Source organism: Phyllostomus discolor, chromosome 13 (assembly GCF_004126475.2).
Source record: "Phyllostomus discolor isolate MPI-MPIP mPhyDis1 chromosome 13, mPhyDis1.pri.v3, whole genome shotgun sequence".
NCBI classification, from domain to species: Eukaryota; Metazoa; Chordata; class Mammalia; order Chiroptera; family Phyllostomidae; genus Phyllostomus; species Phyllostomus discolor.
The window spans coordinates 15,086,499-15,110,702 of NC_040915.2; the positions used below are offsets into that span (position 1 = coordinate 15,086,499).

General features: G+C 43.1%; 1 protein-coding gene across 4 annotated transcripts in view; it reads left to right on the forward strand.

The window, feature by feature from the left end:
* ARHGAP26 (Rho GTPase activating protein 26) overlaps positions 1-24,204 on the forward strand; it is a 409,289-nt gene that overhangs the window by 47,997 nt on the left and 337,088 nt on the right. The window lies entirely within an intron of this gene.

The window sequence follows — 24,204 nt, forward strand, 5'->3', positions numbered from 1 at the left end:
TTATGAAGTGGCGTCTGTTCCTTATTGCTGGTGAGGAAACCCAGACTTCAGGAGTAACTAGGTAGGAGAGCTGGGAGAGGGGGCTCGCCTTCTGTTCCTGGGTCTAGACAGAAGTCGTGGTCTGTGAAGGCAATGCCCGTGTAGTGGTGGGAGCAGCAGGCAGCCTCTGCTCTACTAAGGACAGACAGGATGCCAGGAAGGAGGGCTCCTTGAGGTGGAGCTTGGTGCCAGGTTATAGAGTTTTCTGATAGTTTTTTTTTAAGATTTTATTTATTTATTTTTAGAGAGGGAAGGGAGGGAGACAGAGAGAGAAACATCATTGTGTGGTTACTGGGGGTCATGCCCTGCAACCCAGGCATGTACCCTGACTGGGAATCGAACCTCTGACACTTTGGTTTGCAGCCCATGCTCAATCCACTGAGCTACACCAGCCAGGGCTTCTGATAGTCGTTTTTAATTCCTCATTTATTATCCCATGTCTTCACTTTGTTATGTTGGAACAAGGGAAGAGAGGATGAATTGCTTATCCATGGGCTCCTCCAGAGTCGTCAAGGGGATGCAGCTCTCCCTTCCACTCCCAAGTAGCTTGGTGTTGGCAACAGGAAGTGGCAGGCTGCTAAAGCAGAGGTCCTTATTTTGGAATGCACGGACTGCCTCTTGGAGATGGGGAGGCTTCTTCAATGGCCTTTTGTAAACTTTGAATTTTTGTGGGTATGTGCCTATGCCTGGAAGCGCACCTGTGGGTTTTTATGGGTAGTGGAATCCTTGGCTTCCACTGAGCCATCTATAGTGTACCCTGAACACATGCCTCACTACAGGGGGGATGTTTATTGCTGGACTGTGGCTGGCAGGTCTAGGTCCTTGCTTCTCCAAGTATGGTTCCTGGGCCAGCAGCATCAGCATTGTCTGGAAGTTTGTTAGAAATGTAAAATCCTGGGCCCTGCCTAGTACCTACAGAATTGGAATTGGCATTTTAACGAGATACCCAGGTGCTTTGTACGAACATAGAGTTTGAGAAACACTGGGTAACCCTCTTCATCTGGTAATTTCCAATGCCAATTCTGTGCTAGGAGGAATTTTCACAAAAAGCCATATTTTCGTATAATCTTGTTTAGAAAATAAGGTGCCTCTAACTGCAATATTCTTATCTTTGTCCTTTGCTTATTGGGTGCTCAACTGATTATAAGTTGAGTCAAAGCTAGATAAAGGGACTTGTGACCTACATTCATTAATTCACATGAGCTTTTAGGTTGGCCATAAAATGGCATATGATGCAACCCTTTGAAGGAAATAAAAAGTTGGAGATCAATGATTAATCTGCTAACCAACTCCATTCCTCATAAGGACTTTCTTCTAAGAGCATCATTATGGGCTTTAAGGAAGTGATTGCATTGACTTCCCAGCATGTTTTGGTTGTCTTGGAGAGGTCTTTGCTGACTTGTGTTCTTCCCTTTCTTACCTTTCTCCCAGAGTTGGCATCACTCTTCATTTTTCTGTTGAACTGTGAACAGTAGGCCAGTTTAGTTTCACATTTGCTCTAAGAGTTTGTGTGATCACTAATACTCACAGTTAATAAATGCAGCCAGCTGGATGTCCATGCAACTTCAGTGTTGTGAGTGTATGATACCCATACTGGCATCTGTTCATCTCCAAAGGCTATCTTCATTTTGGTGTCTATTGATCTGGCAGCTCCTCCAGTCAGTGCTGAACTTCAGCCCACTGTTGCACATACACTCTTTGGGTGTGCTGGCAAAACAGTGCAGGGTTGAATCTTGGTGTAATTTCTTTGTAGTGAACAAACATAGTACCTGATATATATATATTGGGTATTATATATATATATATATATAAAATTTTTTGGACACATGTCACAATTAACAATTCATCCTAAGTTATGGTAAGGCATTTGAACCGTTTTATTGTGTGCATTTTTTGTCTGTCCTCGTCTGGAACCTTGACTCTGTAAAGGTTATATGACTGTCTCCCCAGCAGACTGGAGTTCTTGAAGTCTGAGCCCCGCATTATTCACTTCTGTATGTCTAGCCTCTAGCAGGATGCCTGGCGCATGGGCAAACAGTTAGTAAATATTTGCTGAAATGACTGTTGGATTAACCACCTTTACTGTTGTGGTTCACAGCTGAGCCCCCATTTATTGGAACGCTGATGATAATAGCAGCTGTCATTGATTGAGTGTTCTCTATGAGGTAAGGACTGTGCTAAGCACTTTAAATATATTCTGTCATTTAATTCTCTCAACAACTTTATGAAATGGGGTGTCACTATTCCTACTTCACTGGGAACTTATAAAGTAACTTGGTTAACATCATTTAGCTGCTGAGGATGGAATAGGGAATGGACCCCAGGTCACCTGCCTTTGCATCTTGTGCTAAACACATGGGCATTTAACTCCGTGCAAGTGGGAGCACTGACCAGCAGAAAATGACGGGGTATATGGGGCCATTGCATCTGTTTGTCTGTCGTCTTTAAAATGATAAGCAGATGCAGATATAAAATGTCGGCTGCTCTAGTGCCTGGTGGGAGTCAGCACTGTGCACTGCTCCCCTTCTGTGTGTTTCTCCTCTTCCTCCCTGCAGAACGAAGGCCACAGACTGTTGAGATCCCAGTTCTCTCATTGTCCATCCTCAAGCCTGGTTGTAGGGACTCTGTGACCTTAGACACCACTCTAGGTTTTTGGAATAAATCGGCACCCTGCTATTATTTCATGTTAGTGGCAAACCATTCCGAAAGCACTGGTGATCATCAAATATTGTGGGAAGAAAAATCCTGTTTCCCTTCTTAACACATTGTTTGCGGGTAGTTTTTTATCACGCGCTCTACTACCAGTCAACATAAAATGTATAAATACGTTTCCTGCATACAATGTGTTAAGGTATAGGGCTGAGAGTCTGATTTGAAGTATTTTTTTAGATTATACTAAAAAGTTGTGCCCTGCAGTGTTTAGTGTGAATGTCGTAGGGTGCATGTTAACAAGTATTTGACAGCAATAATTGTTTGTGACAGCTTATAGCTTGCTGATGGTTATTTAACTGCTGGTTGCAGTGTCTCTTGAGGTTACTTCCCTCTTCTACTGCTTTGGGCAAAACGATTTATTTTTATTGTAAGGCCTGTCATGGCAGAATTTTCACTTTTTAATAGTGGGCATCTTATTTGTAACCCTGGAGAGATCTTTTCTTTCAGTGGTTTCTAGATAAATAGCAAAACAGTGAATGAGTATTGTAAGGCATTTGTAGGCCATTTAGCTTACCTACCTGTGGTTCTGGCTGCATATGACTCAGACACATTTTGGGACAAACTGTACAGTGAGCTTCATATCACTTTTTTGTTGTTTTTGTAGGTTTCAAAGTGTTTTTGGTATATGCTTGTTGCAGTTGGCTTCATCTCTCTCCCTGTGTCTTACTGTCCAGGGTTGTTCCTGTGATCCTGGTTCCTGAGAGTAGTATGTATTGCTGCTTCTTGAGTAGGACTCAGTCTGTCTGTTGATCCTGCATTTGGCAAAAATAAGGATATTTAAAAGTCCCCAGGAGGTTACATATAGCTTAGGATCACAGTTTCTGCAGATTGCCCCTTATCAAACACCTCACCTTGATTTTCTTTGGCAAGATGGAGCTGGAAAGTGTGTGGGCCTGGAGGCCCTGGTACCTGGTGTTTAGCTGATATTCTGCAGGGCTGTAGCCCTAGCATCAGCAGCTGTATAAGCTCCAGGGTGGGTGTCCTGGCAAGAGAGCCAGACAGGTGATTTGTTAAATTATTACCCATGTGCAGCTTCTGGCCTCTGGTGCCAGGCAGCATGGAGCTCGGCAGGATTAAAAGAGGCTGATTACAAAGCTAGCAAAGGCGGGAGGTGAGACTGCTGGCTGCCACCATGCTTAATTGTCAGACACCCACATAAAGTAGTCTCAGCAGCTGTGTCTCTGTGGGACTTCAGTGCGTGGAAGAAATCAGAGAGCCAAGAACAATGCACTGACTGCAGAGTTGACCCTTGAACAAAGCATGGGTTAGGGGTGCTGAGCCCTGTGCAGTCAAAAGTCTACGTATAAGTCTTGAATCCCCCCAAATTTAATTGCCCCTCAGTATCTGGGAGTGGGGAATGGCTTGGCTCCAGTACCCGTGCAGATACCAGAATCTGCAGATGCTCAAGTCCCACACATAAAATGGTGTAGATCAATGAATAAGGTTGGCCCTCCTCATTTGCTGACTCCCAACGGTGAATCGAAAACAATATAGGTATTCACTGAAAAAAATCTGTAGATAAGTGGAACTCTGCAGTCCAAACCATGTTGTTCAAGGGTCACTTGTAATAGGATTTCCCAGGAGCTCTTATTAACAGGACAGGGCATCAAGAGTGTTGTCATAGGCTTTTAGCCTTAGGCTTTTAATAAAATGTTTAGGAGTTGGGGGGGGTACTTGGGAGGATATAGCATATTAAAAGATTTATTAAGGATCTTTTGTCCTCTGCTACTCCAGGAAGAAAGTACTTGTAACAATATCTGGCACACAGTACATACTGTGTATTATTAATAACTGCCTTATTACTAACTACTACTACTACCACCATTGTTACTGAGCAAGGAGGGGTCAGTCTGGAGGAATAATAGATGGTTGGGAGCTCTCTCATGAGGTGGGCATGTGGAACTCTTCTAACGGCTGCCATGGGGTGTTGGGGGGGGTCTCATGCAATCCCCCTCCTGCTGGTGGTGGATGTGGGGATGGGGATATGCAGACTTAGATAGGGAGGACCCTGAAAGCTGGTCCCTCCCCAGTGGCCAGGCTAGGAGGGAGCCAAGGCTATTGACCTTCAGTCTTCAGGAAGACTGCCTGGGCATCACTGACCCCCCTGCCCACAGGCCACCCAACGTTCAAAGGGTTCTTATTTTTTTACTGTAATTCCTTAGAAGGATGATAAATTCCTTCTGGGGCATTCAGGACTTCCTTCCTTCCTTTCTTTCCTTCCTTGTCTTTCTTTCCTTCCTTTTCTTTCTTTCAAAAGCTAAATTGGCAACACTGACTGAAGGTTAAAATAAGAAGTAGTTAGGAGCTAATACTCTAAAAAGGCCTTTTTGTCCTGCAAAGATTCCAGAGCAGACAGGCGTAAACTTCTCGAGTTGGAAAGTATCAGTTAGAGGTGTCCTTGATGGAATTAGTGCTCAGAACACACTTTTAAAACCTGCTCGTGACAATGTTGCTTTTCCTCCTGCAGTTGCCTGGTCTGGAATTTGCAGAATTATGTATAGGATGCTTGTGGGGATTCAGTTTCTGGTGGCCAAGCAGAAATGATGGGGAGGAAGCAGAGTCAGAAGACCCAGAATTTTGTTATCGATTTGTTAGTTAATCCAGGGAAATTTATGATTTTGTTCCATGTGTTCATTTATAAATTAGAATAGCTTTCTAGCTCACAAGGTTATTAAGGACCAATGTGACATTGTTGAATGTGGGGATTATTTGTAGAGGAAGGGAGTAGATATTTATTTAACTTGTAGTTCATGTATTTGACAGGCCCCAAAACATATGCTTCCTCTGTCCATTATCACAGGGGAGTGGGGGAATGCTTCCTAGGTCAGATTCAAGGTAACTAAAGGTTAGCTCTGTCATGGTCACAGTAAGGCTTATATCTAAGCCCTGCCTGAAGCACCCTACATAATTGACTCACCTAATTTTCACCACAATTCCATAATGTAGGAATTGTCATACCTATTTTGCAGAGCAGGAAATTGAAGTTGGGAGAGAGAGAAGTAATTTATTCAAAGTTGTGTAGTTTAATCCATTCATTAAATAATTGTTTAGTGAATTTCCACTGTGTGCTAGGCACCAGGATTACCACAGTGAGCACCAGACACAGGTTGTCAGTAGGACGGTCAGGATTCACCGTAGCGTTGTCTGGTTCCAGGGCACAGGTCTTGTCACCACACTATGCTCTTTCTCACTGAACTCTGGTGGTGAAGGGACAGTGAGGCCTGCTTCCTTGTGGAGGCCCTTGAGGTGCAGTGATTTCTCTGGGTCCCTGGCCTCACAGCTGGGAGTCCTGTAGTTATCAACACAGGAGCCCAGGGCAGTCCATTATCATCTGTGCCTGTTTCCAGCAAGCCTCTTTGCTGCTTACTGTTTCAAATGCCAACACTTGAAAAATTTTAAATACTTGATTAAAAACCTGGCTTACATGTTAGGCATTTCCCTGCTTTTAAAAACATAAGTCATTTTTTTTCCTGATGACTCAGGCCTGTCATTATGCTCTTCATTGATGTGCCATATAATTTGGAGTCTGCACTTTCAGTTTTCCATTTTCTTCCCCTCAGTGTGTCAGTTGTCATTTCACTTGCTGTCACTGACATTGTGACTAACTGCCTTTTACTTCCTTTGCATTGTTTTTTTCCTAATTTGCTGAGTTTCTGGGTTTTTAATTCTGTTTTTTTGTGTGTGTGTTGTAAAAAGCAGGAAATTGCGGGGTACGACCCAAAGACTAAGAGTCAGTGGCTTTGTGACAGCCGCCTCTGGAGCTGATGTCCATGGTTGGCTGTAGTATGGACCTGTGTGCTTGGTCATGGTCTTGCTAAACCCTGGCCTCTGCTGGAGGGATTGAGAGCTCAGGCTCTGGCGTGCAGTGGGCCTGGCTCAGATCCTGGCTCCACCACACGTTACTTTGGGATCTGAGTCAACTTAACATCCCTAAGCCAAAGTTTTCTTATCCTGGCACAGCAAACCCTCCATAAATGACATCCTTTATTATTGATGGTGATAGTAGAGTTTGTGGTGTTAGAAGTGGAGACTGGGCCCTGTGACCAGTGATAGTGTTCAGGTAACTGTAGATCATGGGTTAATAGCATGGGCTTTATGGCCAGGAAAACCTGGGGGTTCAGCCCTTCCCATTCACCAGCTGTGTGACCAGTGATAGAAGGGTATATACGTATACAGACAGTAGAGGTTAATAGCATGGGTTCCTGAGTTAATGCGGGGAGTCCATTTCTGGCTCTGCTACTTACTCTCTGTGTGACCCAAGTCTACAACCTCCTTCTGGGTTCTCATCTCCAAAATGATGGTGGTAATAGGACGTACCCCTCAGAATTGTTGGGGGCATTAGCTTAATGCATATACAGGTGCTTCAAACAGTGCCTGGCACATGTAAGTGCTCAGTAAGTGCCAGCTGTTACCAGCTCCTGATTCCCTTGGCATCCAATAAGTGCCGATACTGCTTATTTCATAAGTGTTGTAGTTTATGCTATAGCCTCCTTCCCAGCACCGTAATTCAGTTCAAGGTCACTCTTCCTGGTCGTTGTTCCCTTGACTTAGTCTACCAAGGATTGACATAGGATTAGTAGATGGTTTATTCTGGGAACAATTACACAAACCCTATTCCTGGGGAATAGATGCTTTTTGCTTGGTAATCACTTCTTGGGGAAGAATTATCTCCCCCTAGGGTCCTTGACTTGAAACTCCGTGTATTTTAGTGGAAGAATTATTCCTGCATTATATACAATTCCACTTTAACCCATTTAATTTTTCACAGTCACAATCTTTTCTTGGTAGTTGTGTAGCACATGCACCATAAAATGAGTGACTGTGAATTAAGATTATTTTACTCTCTTTTTGTTTCTTTTAAGCTCACATGTAGGTGGTAAACTAGGGTCCTTCCTGGTCAGTTCTAAAATGGTTGGGAAAATGAAAGTAAAAAGAAAAGGCATTGATAAGGAAATTAACATATATGCTGTCCTTTTCCCTAAAGGTTTTTATCTTGACATGAGCTTGCTTTCTCTTTCCTGATTATTAGTTGTAACTGAAGTGTGGGATAATTTATGAAGAAATGCTCTGAATTTGTGTGCTGGCGACTGTGATTGACAGTTGCTGTGAGACAGGATGGTCTGATTTCACAGGACTTGTCCTGGTGGGGGGGATTATCTCTGTGCTTCTGTGGGTTGGCAATACCCCAGCACTCTCAGGGAGAGCTGCCACCTGGCTCTTGTCTGCAGTTGTCCAAACCTGGTCTTTGCTTCTCGCACCAAGACTTGGACTGGTGTGCCAGGTGACTGTGACAGACAGCAGGTGCCTCTTATTTCTCCACCAGCCTGACTTGTCCTCAGCCCAAACCAGCTCGTATGACTGCATTTCTGCTTTACTTACCTAGCGCTTCTGTGCTAATGATCCCCACTATTGGGGTGTATTGGAAGGTAGCCAGCGTGTTCCAGAGAAGGGCAAACTTGAATTATCTGGGGTAGTAAATGCTGGTTAGATATGTGCTTTTGTTGAGTCAGGGAAAGGGCAGGTCATGATAAGGAGGGGAGGAGGCTTTGTGTGTACTCTAACCTTTCTGTCCTCTAGATTTCTTTGGCTGACACTTGGAAGGAGAAAGAAGGCTGTATACCATCCCTGCAAAGGACTTGACCAGGATGACCATGTGCCCTGCCTGGGTCACATCTGCTGTTTCAGCATAATTATTAATCAAGTCCCTTTTCTCAAAACTGCCTGAGTTTGGATATGGGCACCCTATGTATGGATCACATCAGGTTTTTTTTGAAACCTTTGTCAGTAGGAATGTACATTAGCTTCCAGTGGTACGTTTTCCCAGTAGATCATAGTAAGAGCCAGGCCTCCTCCTTGTCCACTCAAGTTATTAGCAAGATAGGATGGTTCTGTAAATGGTTGTCACAAGTTTTACCCTTACTAACTTCAAAAAGCTACAGATCTGCAGAGGAAAGGGAACTTTAGACCACCATTGTGGGAAAGAGGTGTGATAATGAAGTAATTGTTACGTCTTTTTGGCTACTTGCCACCCAGATTAAAAAAGCAAAGCCTCAAGGCTGTATTGGCTAAACCCGGATGTGATAATTAGGAAGAGTATAAAAACGAAAGGAAATGAGCAGTGAACTTACCCATTGTCACCCAACCAAGTACATAGTGGTGAATCCAGAGCAGGGGCCCAGATGTGTCTGACTCTCTTCCACTGCCCTTTGCTGTCTGCCATGTTGGCCTAGAGTTTTCATTTCATGGCTCTGATACAGTTTTATTCCCATTGCACAGGGGATGAAACTGATTCAGAGCATGGGCCATTGTTCCCAGTATCTGCAGGTAGGAAGGAGCAGAGGTTAACACTGAAGCTCAGGGCTTTATACAGTTGTTACCTTGGAGAGAATAAATGATGAATGTTTCTGGCCTGATGAGCACAGTAGAAAGGGCCAGTTTGTATTAGGATGTACTGGTGCAGAGCGAACTGAGAGTTAAGTCATTTCCCTAGAATGTTGGCGAACCTTCAGGATCACAGCACGTGGGGATGTTATTCATGTTCAATAAATGTCAAACAGCATCCACAGATTTATGGGTTGGTTAATCCAGAGAAGCTGCTATTATTAGGGTTTTCTGCAAGCCCAGAATTGCTTGCATTTTTGGGAACAATTTTAATAAAACAACTCATTACTATCAAGTATGGTTTAAGTATCTGGCTGAGAAAAGCAAGGTATTTTATGTATCTTTTAATTAGTGCCAGTGAAAGTGACTATGGCAGTGATGAAAAATTATTTTATGGTGATAATAAATTATGGTAGACGGGAGAAGGGGCAGGTGAAGGATTTCTAAAACCCCAGATTTTCCCATTTATGCTAAACTTCCATAAGTTTGAGATGTTTCTGAGAGTGTGTTGAAGGAGTCACTATATTTTTTCATAAATGTGATGACCTGTGAGTCAAGGCTTGATTACTGTATAATATAGCTGTTCAGGTGGATTAAAAAAATCAACCTTCAGAAATGTTACTTATAATGCAAGCTAGCACTGGGGCTAATTGGTCAGACCAGCATTGGTTTGTATGTTTTTCTCCTAAATAGTTTCTGTGGGAGCGTGGATAGATAGACAGACATACACATGCCATTGAGCCTCTGGGAATCAAATTCATTTGCCATCACAAACATTTTGACCGTGTGGTTAGTCACCCATCCAGACCACTTCATGCTTGACCCCTCTCAGTTTGTATCATTTTCCTTGATACCTTTTTCCACCCACATGCCTACTTCAAATTTCCATAGCTACATCAAAATGTGTGTGAGAGGTTTGTTTTTTCAGATAGGCAAATGTGACCTTGTGGATATGCTCCTTTCATTATGAAGTAGTACACAAATTGCTCTGAATACAAATTATAGTAGCACCTACCTTGTATGGGGGGTGTTTATGAGGATTAAAGATGGTAATCTACACAACATTCCTATCAGAATGCCTGGCACACACATAGATACCAGCTTGTTTCTCTTTCTGGCTTTCTGTGTCTCCCTGCTTTGCTCTCCCCACCTTGTTGAAACTACTTTATCATGGTACCCTCTGATCACGTAGGAACCAGGTCCAAATGCTCCATCTCAGCCTGTTGTCTCTGTGCTCCTGCTGGTCCTGAATACTTTGTCTGACTCAGAACGTTGCTTTTCTGGCCCTCATGGCACTGTTACCCTGATTCTCCACCTACTTCACAGCCTTTCCTTGTTTCTTTTCATTTGTTCGTTAACCTCTTTCTTTGTTGTCCAAAGAAGGCAGCTTTTGAGAGTTTCTCTGGTAAGTGTCCTTAGCCATTTTAATTACCCCTGCGGATGATGTTCAGGCATTCACCTCCGGCCTGACTCATGTTCTGAAATTCCATGCACCCATTTCCAACTGCCTGACCAGCATCTCTGCCTGGATAGCTCCTGGCAGCTGAGATTCAACATATCTCTAATGCAAACCACCCTCCCTTTCCTTCTGTAAATCACATTGACCTTGTCTCCCCATCTCTGGAGTCTTTGTATGGTGCAGCTCTCCTCTAACCACTTCCTCCCATTACCTTAACATTATGTTTGCTGCTGTTTCCTCTGTGTCTCTCATCCATTCAGTAGCAATAACCCATGTATCTGACCCTGGGTGATTCCCTTTGTGCCTGCTCTTTCCCCCATCTCCCTACTACTAATGGCATAGTTGTTCCTACTATCAGCACCCATAGCACCCAACTGACTCTTGCAATGGCTTCTGACAGTAGTTCTTACCTCCTATGTTTGTACATTGGGATCCAGACATACTGCTTCCTGATTAATCCTCCTAAAGCACAGGTTTGGACCTAGCACGTACATGCCCAAATTCTTCCTTGTCTTCCTATTGTGCAGGAAATTGTTAAGACATACCAAATGGTTACACCTATTCTTTGGTATTCCCCATCAGTTGACACAAGGGGTGAAGCTTTTCAGGCCATTGTGCTGATGGTCATAGGTAATAGTCTATTTCTGGTGTCACCTCAGTGGTCCACTGGTGAGGTAAAATGTCAATTTTCATTTATTAATGATATGGACAACATCGTGTCCCCCCGCCCCCCCCCCCCCCCCCCCAATTTGTATGTCGAGTATATTTGATTGGGACTGTGTGGAGGTAATTAAGGTTAAATGAGATCATAAGAATGGGATTAGGTAGAATTAGTGGCCTTATAAAAGGGACGCAGGAGAGCTCTCTCTTCCTTTGCACATGCACAAAGAAGAGGCCGTATCATAAGCACTTCTGATGTAAGCACACAGCAAGAAGTCAGCCACTTGCAAGCCTGGAAGAGATTCTCCCCAGAACCCAGCCATACTGGCATCCTGATCTCAGACTGCTAGTCCACAGTACTGTGAGAACTAAATACCTATTGTTTAAGCTGCACAGTTTGTGGTATGTGGCTTTTTTTTTCTTTTGAGAGAAAGAGGAAGGGGGATGGGGACGGGAGTGGGGGAGAGAAACAGAGACAGAGAGAGACACAGAGAGAGATACACATTGGCGTGGGAGGAAAAGAAACATTGATCGGTTGCCTCCAGTACTTACCCAACCAGGGTTCAAACCTGCAACCTAGGCATGTGCCCTGACTGGGAATTGAAGCTGCAGCCTTTTGGTGTACAGGATGATGCTCCAACCAACTGAACCACCCAATCAGGCCATTCTGTGGTATTTTGTTATGGCAACCTGAGCTCGCTATCACAAATAACAAACACTTATTTTAGATCTTTTGTGTGCCATGCATGGGCCCTGTAGGGAAATATGACCCCTGCTGCTGTGCAGTTTAGGTAAATCCTATTGTTCCTAACCTGACATCCAACAACTTTTAGTCAAAATATACTGAGCACCCACGAAGATCAAGATACTGTGTTGAGCATCGGGTTTATCACAAAGATGACGAAGAGCTCAGAGCCCTAGAGGGAAAGAAAGATTATTGTGATTGGATGGGAGTTGAGTCTGGTAACATGTTCAGGTTAAGTATGTAGCTGAAGTGAAAATTCCAGGCAAAGAGTCTAAGGAATGGATGAAGTCATAAGATTATAGTGTTAATTGTCCTTAGTTCAACACATTTTCCCAGTTTTTAACTGTTTTTTATAAAAGCTAAAAGTAAAAAAAAAAATACCTATTCCTTGCAGAAAATTGTAAAGAAGCTAGAAGAAAGAAACTTATAATCCCGCTATAAAGAGAGAGCTTCTATTTTCTTTTTTAATGTCATTTTTAATGTCTGTATGATTTCTGCTTTATGGATATAATACAATTTCCTTGTCTTAATCTCCTAACTTTAAACATTTGGAGTATTTCCATTCTTAATTTATGTTTTTTGCTATTTTAAAGAACTTGATGGACAATTCCATGGGTAAATCTTTGTATCCATTTAAACTTTTTAACTTTGAACAGACTCTTTGAAGAGGATTCACTTAGTCAAAGGACATAAACATTGTTCAGAGCTTGGGGTCTTCCTACCAACCACAGACATTTGTGGAGTCTTTTCTGTGTGAACAAGTGACACTCTGCCTGGCTTTCACATTAGGGTCCTTGGGTCGGGGGACACTGAGATGCAGATGGGATGTGGCCTCATGGAGTTTGTGTGGTCCCCCAAGGGAGACATACCTGTGCCATGGAAGTGCTGAAGACCTTTTATTTTGTAAGTGGCCGACACTTTCTGAAATGACACGAAACGTTTTAAATCAGCTCTTGAGAGTATCTTCACCTAGGCTTTGTAAAGTTTTCTGGAATTCGGTGCCATCACTAGACTTGTAAGCAGCTCCTCCTTTGGTAAGGAAGAAACATGCTTGTGGATTACAGGTGACATTCAGCTTCTAACACTGGACTGTGTGTGTTAATAAGGCTCCTCTGAGGAAATTTTGATTGATGGACAAAAAATTGTGATCATGATAATTTATTTCCTTTAGCTTCATAACCCTGTTTCTCGAAGAGACTTTGCCAAGAGAGGCTCCTTTTGAACTATTTAAAATTTAAGTTTAGCATATATCCAGAAAAGTGCACAGCTCAGAGTGCACAACTTGATAAATTATCACAAAGTGAACACATCCATGTTATCACTACTCGGGCCAAGAAATAAAACTTAACAGCATCCCATAAAGTTCCTTTCTTATTGCCACCCATTCCTCCTCTCTTAAGGTAACCACTGAGTTCCAGCTACCTAGATTTTGTCTGTTGTTGTGTTTGAGAAACATTGTTAAACTATACAAACCCCAGCTAATCTACCTGTATCTCTTATCTACTGCTGTATAATAAACCTTTGAGATTGAAGATGACATTAGTATTCCTTTCTTGTGGCTCAGCAGATTGGCTCTGTGCTTCCTTTGTGCTTTCCTGGGCTCAGTCATGCAGGTGCCTTCAGGCTGGGATCCAGGGCCTCTCCCCATGTGGTCTTTCTTCCTGGGTTTCTGTTTGGGATGGCAGGCTCAGGACTGTGTTTCAAAAGGGCAAGGTGGAGGCCTCAGGCCCTCTTGTGGCCTAGGCTTTGGAGTTCACACAGCATCAATTTGGCCACATTCTGCTGCCTAAAACAAGTGACAAGGCCAGCCCAGGTTCAGGGGAGAGGGGGAGTACACTCCTCATCTGTGTGGGAGGAATGGCAAAGTCACATTGCAGAGGAGCTCACATTGAAGATTTGTGCCCATTTAACAATAGCACCTGATGACGAGTGCTATTACCGCTATGTAGATCAAGATTATTGTTAACGCAGAACTTTATTTACAGTATCAAGCCTTTGTTCCACCTGGTCCACATGTGAACACTGCTTGTTGTCAGCTGGGGTTCAATTTTATCTTCATTTGATACAAGAGGATTGGATCAGGTTTTTAGGGATTTACCTTTTTTTTTTTTTTAATCAAATTTGATCTTTACCAAATCTTTTTCTTTTTAACAATTTCATTGTTTGAAGTGGCCCTTGCTATCTCATGAAATAATAAAAAGCTAAAATCTTTTACCAACATGAAAACTTCTGGAGTTTAACTGGTTGTTCTTCGAAGCACTTTGCACCTTGACTCATCAGAGGTAAGATTGATGGGGTAGAGACCCCTTCCTTTTCTTCTGACTGTGGACTCCCAGAGTCAGAGAGTATTTAGGAGGCCTTATACATTTAACTCCTGGGTCCTGGAATCTGTATTAAAATGAAATACTCAAGGTAATATCAAGGCTGTTTGATAAAAGAAGAGGCTTCAGCTCTTCAAAAATAACCAGTTTACATTAACCAAGTAGATGGCTAATGGGTGATTTTCTTTGAATTGATTTTTTCACCAGAAGTTGTGGATTTGATTGGTAATGAAGAGCAAGGAGTGGGCTGCCCTCAGTGAACACAGAAAATCTTCAAAGCCGTCATTGAACTTGGTGCTTTCCATTCACTGATTTACAGGGCTATGGGGGGCTAAATTAGGCAACCTATGGGTTAGCACGTGGTGCATAAGAAAAGCTCAATAATGGATCACCAGCAACTCTATGAGGCAAGTAAGACTAGCATGTGTTTAATTGAGCACTTGCTGTGATCAAGGCTCTTTAGTTATATTAACTCATATAATTCTCAAAAACCCCCAAATGATTAGTTCTGTTATTATACCCATTTTGCAAATCAGGAGACCAGGCTCAGTGAGTTATATAATTCACAGAGCTAGTTAGTGGCAGAGCTGGGATTTCAGTCCATGCAGTCTGAAGCAGAGCCTTGGTACCTTACCATTTCTTGCTTCTCAGGAATGGAATTTTCGAATCTGTTGACATGATGTCTGGATTATTAGAGCGCAAAGGCAGGATATCTGACCCTGTTCTATAGGCTCCACCCTCCACTATTGTTTAATTTCAGGGCCAGGACTCTCCGCATTGGTGAAGTCACTGGGCCTTTGAACTGTTTGTGCCAAGTTGCTGCCTCACTCAGTTAATGGTCTCTCTTGGGTTTTAGCTTCCCACTGAATCTAGTGTTCATTCTTCCCCTCTGAAGAGAGGCGCTGTCTTCCTTAAAGTCCGACAGCTTTCCCCCTCTGTGATGCCCTAGTCCTGCAAATCACTGACAATTTTCAAGAAAATTTCCTTTCTCCCAATGTTGGCATTCAATACGATCTGTTAAGGCCTGAGCTGAATGCCCTGACCTTGGTATGTTTACTAGGTGATAATGAGTTTCTTGGACATGAAACATATAATTGCCATGGTTTTCCTTGGCGTTAGTGGGTATTTCTGATTTATCCTCCTGCCTCCCTCTTTTACTTATAAGGAATTTTTACTTTTTGCTTCATGCTTTCTCACTTTAAAACTTTTGCATAACTTAATTATTAGTGGGTATTTTGACACATCTCGAAGGCAAGACTTTATTGCTCATTTTTTGCTTACCTCTTTCCCAATTTAGAAAAACTTCAGGTTTGACACCATGTTAGGCATCTCACATACATTATTTATTCTTTAAACAGGTTTATGATGTCTGTATTATTGTCTCTATTTTACAGGTGTGGAACCTGGAGGAAGATTATGGAACTCACCCCAGGCCAGGTAGTTAGTGTCTTGTGTGGTGCTGGGCTCAGAGCTCAGGAATTCCTGATTCCAAAGCCTGTGCTTTTTCCTGTGTGACTTACCCCATGCTACATATCTTCAGACACCTTTTAAATCTCTCATGGAACAAACTTGGAAACTAAAACAGTTTTGTATAAAGTCTATTATCTGGAACTTGCTATAGTTAATGTTCTTTCTCTTCCTCCTCATCCTCTTTCCATTTTCCCTTTGAGTTTCCGAGATGAAGTAATGAAATTTGGAGGCGAGAAGGCTTGGGATTAGGTTCTCTTTAAGTTACTTGGCAAGAGAAAACAAAAGAGTAGACGTCATGAGAAACTTTTCCCCCATTGTATCTCTAAACTCGCAAAAAATACTCTGTCGGAAAGTTCAGTTCTTCCCATGAGGGGAATTAAGAGAGGGAGGAAAGATCTTGGCGAAATTCTGTTTTTTTGCCCTCTCCTGCTGACCAGCCTCAGTGCTTTGTGTTTATTTCTCTGCTTTCCTCTTCTACCACCTACCTTGCCGTTGCTCATACCAAAGACATCTTTCTGACATGGTATCTTGTTTCTCTCTGTTGTCATTTGACCTTCACTTTGGGGGTGATCAGAAGACCTATGTTTTAGGTCGCAGTGCCTCTCTGCACCCACATCACTCCCTTTTTGCCCTGGTCTTGCCCTTTGGTACTGTGTGGAGCTCAGGTGCTTAGGTGCGAGCTTTCATTACCTCTAACTGTCAAATGAGCAGAAACAAAGAAATGCAAGGAAAATGAATTTCGTAGTGAGCTGGCTAAAGGCATAATGGTGTGGGGTTACATGTGTTGGGTCAGGTAAATTTGGGATAAAATCAGGGTGCTGCCACTTACTGGCTGGGTCACCACAGGCAGGTTATCAAACCTTTCTGAGTTGATTTTCTCATCTTGTGTATACTTGAAGATGGTTGGGAACATTAGATATGATTAAATGGATTAAACATCCTAGACAGTGTCTCGCACATAGTTCGGGCTTAATAGATGATAGTTGTTAGTTTAGTTGCTACAAAGGCACAAAACACGGTGATTTGAGGGACTTGTGACTCATTGTCATGTTGTAGGATTGGTTTTGGAAGAAGAGGCCCCTTTGGGATTATCTAGTCTGAAATCTTTATTTTACTTACTGACCAGGAAACCATGACCCAGAAAAGTTCAGTGACTGGGTCAAAAGGTCAGTGACTGACCCATAGTTCTGGGTCAGAACTAGCTAGGGACAAAGCTGAGATCAGAACCCAGAACTTCTGACTCTTAGCCTTTGGTCTTTCTATGGCATCATGACTGATAAATCCAGATATTTATACCAGCATCTCCAGGGCACCTGTGGAGGGGTGGGGGCATTAAGAAATCAACTTCCTGGACTCTCTACCAGTCTATTAAATTACAATCTCTGGAGGTGTTGCTGGGGGGTCTTCATTTTAACAGACACCTTGGTAATTTTTATGCATCTTGGGAGTTTGCATTTATATGAGTTTGGGATGACTTATTTGAGTTGACTATATATTTGAGCCTCTTGGCTTAGTTACAGGACCAAGACCCAGTCTAATGATGTTGGTAGTAATGATGCTATGGTAGCCGATGCCCACAGAGTACCCACCGAGTGCCAGATATGGTCTGAGCACCTTAGGGCTCTGAGAACAGTCTGGCATGTGGTAAGCACTTTGGAAGTGTTAGCTGTAATAACCTTGCATACTCCTCAAAACACCCCTTGGGAAGTTATTATTGTCTCTTTATAGATACAATACACTGATGTCAGAGAAGTCAAATAACTTTGCCCAAGGTCACACAGTTGGCAAGTGGCCAAGCTGGTATTTAAACACAATGAGTACCTACCATTGAAACCTATGTGAGATAGTAGACATATGCACGTGAAGTATATTTCAGTAAATGTTTAAATTTAAAGTTTTTTTCTCATTAGAAGAATATTCCTCCATGTTTGTTTGATGTAGTCTGCTGAGACAGACCTAAGGAAAACCTCACACAGGTAAATAATCCTATTCTGATTTATTCTAAGCAAAAAAGTTTGCAACATTTCTTAATGAACAAGCTGGTAAAAAGAATTTGTTCACAAGGGAAATGTTCTCAGTCTTCAGTCTCTGTTTGTACAACTGAAGTGGGCAGAAGAGGGAGAAAGTGGAATGGACCGGAGTGCCAGACTCAGCTTTTTCAAGTCCAAAGAGCTTAAAGACCAGAGGACTTGGGAAAGCTTCAAGTGTTGTGCAGTTTTGTATTTTTTTCTGCTTCTTGTTTTATGACATTAGTTGACCCAGAAATTTGGGGGTTTTATGTATAGAACCCCACCAGCCACTCATGGACTGAAGTTACTCTGCATCCCTACCTACCCTTCCATAGCACAGGGCAGTGAGACCTACAGTGTGTGACTCTCATTACTGATGTTATACAGTGTTCCAGCTACCATGGCTGAAAAACAAACTCTCCCAAAACTCAGTAGTTTTAAAATAGCATCAGTTTTATGTACCAATCTGCAGTGTAGATAGGGCTCATCAGAGAGAGCTTATTTCTGCTCCACTAGGCATCAGCTGGGATAACCTGAGGGGTGGGGGCTGGACTCATCTGAATCCTCTGTTCACTCACATGTCTGGCTTCAGGGCTGGGAGGACGAGAACAGCTGGGGGTGGGAGCAACTGGTCATCTCTGTATGGTGTGTCTGTATGGTCACTCCAGCATGGTGGCTTCACCTTCACAGGGTAGCTCTGAGCTCCAAACCATTTGTCCATTGAGAGAGAGATGAGGGAGCACAGAGAGCACACACCAGGCAGGTGCCACCTTTTCCCTATGACCTAGCCTCTGCAGTCATGCAGTGTCACCTCTGTCATGTTCTTTTGGTTGAGGTCACTGCAGTGGTTCATCAGGTTCAAGGGGAGGGAACATAGGCCCCATTGCTTGATGGAGGGCTGTGTCTTATTCATGGTAAGAATAACATGTGGGTTGGGCTGTATTGGTGTGACCATCTGTGGAAAACATAATGTGCCATATGTGTTTATTCCACTCTTGCTAAATAGGCTCATTCAGGGTCTGGGTAGTTTATTGAGTCCCTTTATCCTCAGACTTGGTGTGACTTATGAATATACAGATGTTAAATAGGCAAAATTTAAATAGTTTTTGAAATCTGAACTGAGTTTACTCAGAGCCATGTGAATATATGATGGGGAGTGGCTGGCAAAGCCTTACCTTATCATGGGGGAAGAATCCATAGATTATTTTTTTTTGTTTTAGGAGGGAACTGACCCTTTGTCTTTATCCAGAAGCCTGGGCAACCTCACAAAGCACTTAACTACTGTAGGTTCTTTAGACTGCTGTTTTGGCTCCATCCAAAAATGTTCAAGGGGCTTGTGTAAATAAGACAGACATGGTTCTATTCGTATGAAACTTAGATTCAAGCAGAAAAGACAGACAGCAGACAAACAAGTAAATGGATAAGGATTTCATATAATTATAAGGTTCTTAGGTAGACAGATGGGGAGAGCCCAGGGTGGGTAGTAGTTGCTGTGATGTTGTTTGAGCCTAGTCCGTTGCCTCAAACACCATCCCAGACAAGATATCCCAGGAGTTCCACTGAGCCGTCTTATTGGGGTCCCTGTGTGTGTACTCCATTTGTAAGCTGATTGTCAGGGAATAGCTAGGTGAGCACAGGCTTGTTCACCAAATCCTAGAATAATAGTTGGATTCGCCACACCTTTAATATCTACTCTACACTTTTATTTCTTACAATTCCTCCTTCAAAGAAAGGTTCAGTAGAGGAAATTTAGAAACATAAAAAAAGAATTTATTTTCCCTGAGACCGAAAGTGTGAAAAGACGTAAGAAGATATTTTTTATAAATTTATAAAAACTGGATCTGTAACAGTTTATTTAGGGCAGTTAATAATGTTAGGATATGTCACTCACCACTTAAGGACCTACAAGGGCCTCTGTGATTTCCCTTCCACCATCTTATGCTATCCATACAATAAATATTAATTGTTGCCTTCTGTGTGTCAGTCTTTGGGGGCTGAGGATAAAACAGTTATCAGGCTCCCTCCATTTGTGGAGGCAGACACAAAAGAAAGCAACCAGACAAAATAACTGTTAAGTCATAAAAATATCCAGGAAAGAAACTAATCATGGGCAATGGGGAGGGAATGACTTCAGATGAAGTGTCAAGGAAGGTCTCTCAGGAGGTGACCACAGGTGTCAGTTACGATGCTAGCCAGCTGTCTAGCCTGGAAGGTGTATTGGACTAAATCCACGACATCACTATCACCATGCTTACCCTGTCATTGAGGAAAGGCTGGATAAGACCTGGGGACTGTTGTAGTTCCTGCATTGTATCCTTCAGTTCTTGTAAACTTGAGGCTTAATAAGAACCCTTTGCCCTGGCTGGAGTGATTCAGGGTGACTACTCAGTGACACTGAACGAGGGCGCCTCGGCAGAGCTCCTCCTGCTCTGGTCACAGGTATGATAGGAACTGTAGATTTCTTGGCTCTGCTTTGAAGCTTGTCCTGTGAGTGCTAGGGAGCAAAAGATGTCAAAAGTCTGACTTCATCCTGGCTTTCCTGTTGGAAAGTAGTTGCTAAGTGACAGATCCCTTTGGCTGGAGCAAAGGAGACAGCCAACTGAAAAGGGCGAGGCAAGTAGAGTAGAGGAGTGTCTGAGTCCTGTTGAAGGATGACTTCTAGGAACAAAAATCCAGAGAAAGAGTTTCATTTCCAGAGGGAGGTCTTGTTGCAGAATTTCCCATGTTCATTGTGTCTACCTCTCCCCACCTCTCTTGTGACCTCTTTGGTTTTGGGTTTCAGACTTTCACTGACTTGGTCAGAGCCTTGCCGACCTTGAGGCGTGGTGGGAATCATTGGATCAAGGTGATCTGGTGCATTTGCCCTTATAAAACATTGTACAATTCTTCAAGGGGGAAAGAGCCCTTGAATGGGAACATTTGGTTTAGATTATTTTGATTTGTGTTAATGGGTTGGTTCCAAAGTCATGACTTACTTTGGGAAATCTAATAGAGAACACTCGCAGGGTGTTATATGTTTATTTTAAGTGATATTTCCCCTGCATTCCTTTGTGGTCACCTTTCCTTATTGTACAGATACCTCACTATCATTTCAAGAACTTTGTTGTCTATGAGAAGGGATCTTTTCTTGAAATTGTTCTTGAAAAGAGAGAAGTGTGCAGCATTTGGGTATGCCAGCCTGTGGGACAGAAGGTTTGTGGTCACATCCCCTTTTCCCTTACCTGTTAATATCCTCACCTTGCACGTACTTTGCATCATTTATGCCGCTGTCCTCTGTGCTTCTGAGCAGAGCTGATTATTGGGTTAGTGGAGTTTATCCTGGGTTCAGTACCCAGCATAAGAAATCTTTTGGGTTGAGATACAGGAAAATAAATTAGACCTTGTGTTTCTGGAAGGACTGGGAGAAAATGATGTCTGGAGACCTCATGGGTAGAAAACCAGTATTTTATCTGAAAATATAGTAGTTAAGAGCATGGGATTTAGAATTTTGTCTTTGTTACCTACCAGTCCTGTGACCCGGACATGCTACTTAACCTTTGTGAGGCGAATTTCCTATCTAATGGGGATGGCAGTTTTCTCAAAATTCCATTTTGAGGATTAGGTATCAGAATATGTGCGAAGGGTTTAGTATATAGTATAACTGTTTACTAAATGGTAGCTAATGTTGTTAATGATTGGTTTTTGCATGGAGATTTCATAGATTATGTTAGAGATGATGTTTTCTGGCTGTGAAGGGTGGGACAAAGTGATAAAAATGATCTTCCTTCAAGAATCACATCACTTAGATGACTTTCTTGTGGAGATGAAGGGCTATGAGACAAAGGTCCCCCCAAACCTTAGTTCTCCCAAACCTCGGTCCACCAAATCCTGGCTTTTTCATCTGTTGGCATATCTGGGTCAGAGGTGGATCTTCTTTATCTTTGATAGCTCCTTATACTTACTTTCTGGGTTTCTTACAGCATCTGGAGAAACTTGCCATGAATATTCCCTACCTCCTGTAATCACCCTGGAGGTTTCCAAGGCCTCTCCACACCTTGGATGATGTCGGATAGTTGGCTCTGGGACCCAGGCTTGCTCCCAAGTCTTGCTGGCGGCTGCTGCTGGCTTCCCAAGCATGCAGCTGAGGGGAGAGTGTGATTACTCCTGGGAGCCGAATTGAGGCCTCGCTCTCACTGGCTTCTGAGTGGAGTTCAGAGGTGCAGGAAGATGGGCTCTTTGAAGCAAACACTGTGGGTTCATCAACATAAGGATGGCCCCTTGCATCTGTAGGGCATGCTGTGTCACCAGATTGTAATAATTACATTTATACCTGCTGTTCATTGAGTGCTTACTTTATGTCAGTTATGTATGGAGTGGTAATTTATAATCCCCAGTTTTCCAGTAAGGAAATTGAGACCTGTGGTACTGAGATACATACTTTCTATAACTTACTGGTGTTTTCCTGATGTCTAGAAAATTTCTTAGTATCAAATTTAAGCATTAAAATTTCTTGGTGTGTGAAGACATGGGCAGGATGGGTGTCGTGGGAAGAGTGTTATCAGGTTATAACCAGCCTGGGTCCCCACACCTCTCTGTTCTATTGCCTTTCAGATTGTTTTGATTTGTTCAGGACCTTTTACAGCTCCCTTTATAAGATCTGAGGCTTGGCCTGGTGAAGGTGACGCTATAATGTAGTGATTAAGATTCTGAGCTTTAGCCCTGGCTGGCATAGCTCAGTGGTTTGAGCGTGGGCTGCGAACCAAAGTGTCGCGGGTTCGATTCCCAGTCAGGGTACATGCCTGGGTTGCAGGCCATGACCCCCAGCAACTGCACATTGATGTTTCTCTCTCTCTCTATCTCCCTCCCTTCCCTCTCTAAAAATAAATAAATAAAATCTTTTAAAAAAGTGAAGGGAAAAAAAAGATTCTGAGCTTTGATTTCAGATATTCTCTAGGTTGAGTCCTGGCCCTGCCACTTGCCACTTAAGGGACTTTGGGAAGTGGCAACTAGTTCTTATAAGTCTCACTTTCCTTATCTGGGGTTGCTAAGTGTCAGCTGCGTAAATTGTGAGGACTAAGTGAGATAACATGTGGTAATCCACCTGTTTCAGTGTCATCGCATGTAAGCTAGAAATTAGAGATCATTTTATGTTCTCTTTTTTCGCTCAGACATTCTTATTTGCCCTAAACGAGTTGGTGGTTTTAAAGCTTTTTTTTTTTTTTTTTGAGGGGAGTGTCACAGACTTTGTTGAGAATCTGATGAATGGTCTGTCTGGACTCTTTCCCAAGAAAATCCACATTCATCCAAAATCATATTCAATTTCAGAGGGTTCAGGACCTTCTAAAGCTCCTTGTCTGTGAACTACATGAGACTCTTTTAGACCATTGTTGCTCCTTTGTGCAAGGCCCTTTGTTATCTTCCCTCTGATGCCTGCTGCCCATGGCTGGGGCCAGGGCAGGCAGAGGAGCCCTCCATGAGGACTGGAGAGTTGGTGTTTCCTTCTCTTCCGCTGCCCCATTCATGAACAAGCAGCCTTCTGATTTCTTGGCCCTGGTGTTGCTGCCCAGAACAAGCACCAGGAATGTCCTTTAGGAGCTGCAACTTTCCAGGGAGTTGCCAGGGGAGCAGGGAAAAAACAGTGTTTGTCTTCCTTGGCTGGGTTATTTCAGGGATAAGAGCTGGATGAAATGGGAGGGGCAGCAGAGATTCTGGGATCCCAGGAATGACAAAGCCACTGTGTATTGATGGCCTATTCTGTGCCAGGAAATGTCCTTGGTGCTTTGCAGTCATCATTTCTGATCCTTTCAAGGATCCTACTAGGTGGATACTGTTATTACTCCCACTTTACAGATGAGGAAACTGAGGCTGAGAGAAGTAAGGTAAGAACAGCATGTGGCAGAGTGGTGTGTCAGGTCCAGTCTGTCTCAGTCACGGAGTTTTTCTGTGTCATGCTGTTTCCGAGATGGAGTCAGCCTCCGGGTGAAGGGTAACTTCATGCCCTTTGCTGTTGATAAAGGAAGTACTTTTCCTTCTGGTAGCCAGACATCCGTGATTGCTGGCTTTGTATGTGCTCTAGATGGCCTTTTCAGCGCAGAACTGCAGACGTGTATTTTTAGAAAAGGAAGAGATTTCTGTGTCCACTGTTTATTACATACAGCTGAACAACCAAGTGTCAGCCCTGGTGGGTGTTGCATGCTGGTGGCTGGTCTTCTGGCTGGTTGATACTTGCTGTGGTGTTTTGAGGGATAGGACTGATCCTTGGGTCTCTTTTCTTGACAGACTTAATGCTGAGTCCTCACAGGGAAGATCTTTTTGCCCTTTCCCCTGAGTCTGGGCTTGCCACCAGCACAGCTCTTGGCTTTTCAGCAGCTGGTCAGGGGACATCCCTTTCTTTACTTCCATGTCCCTGCTTATAAAACCATGCACTGG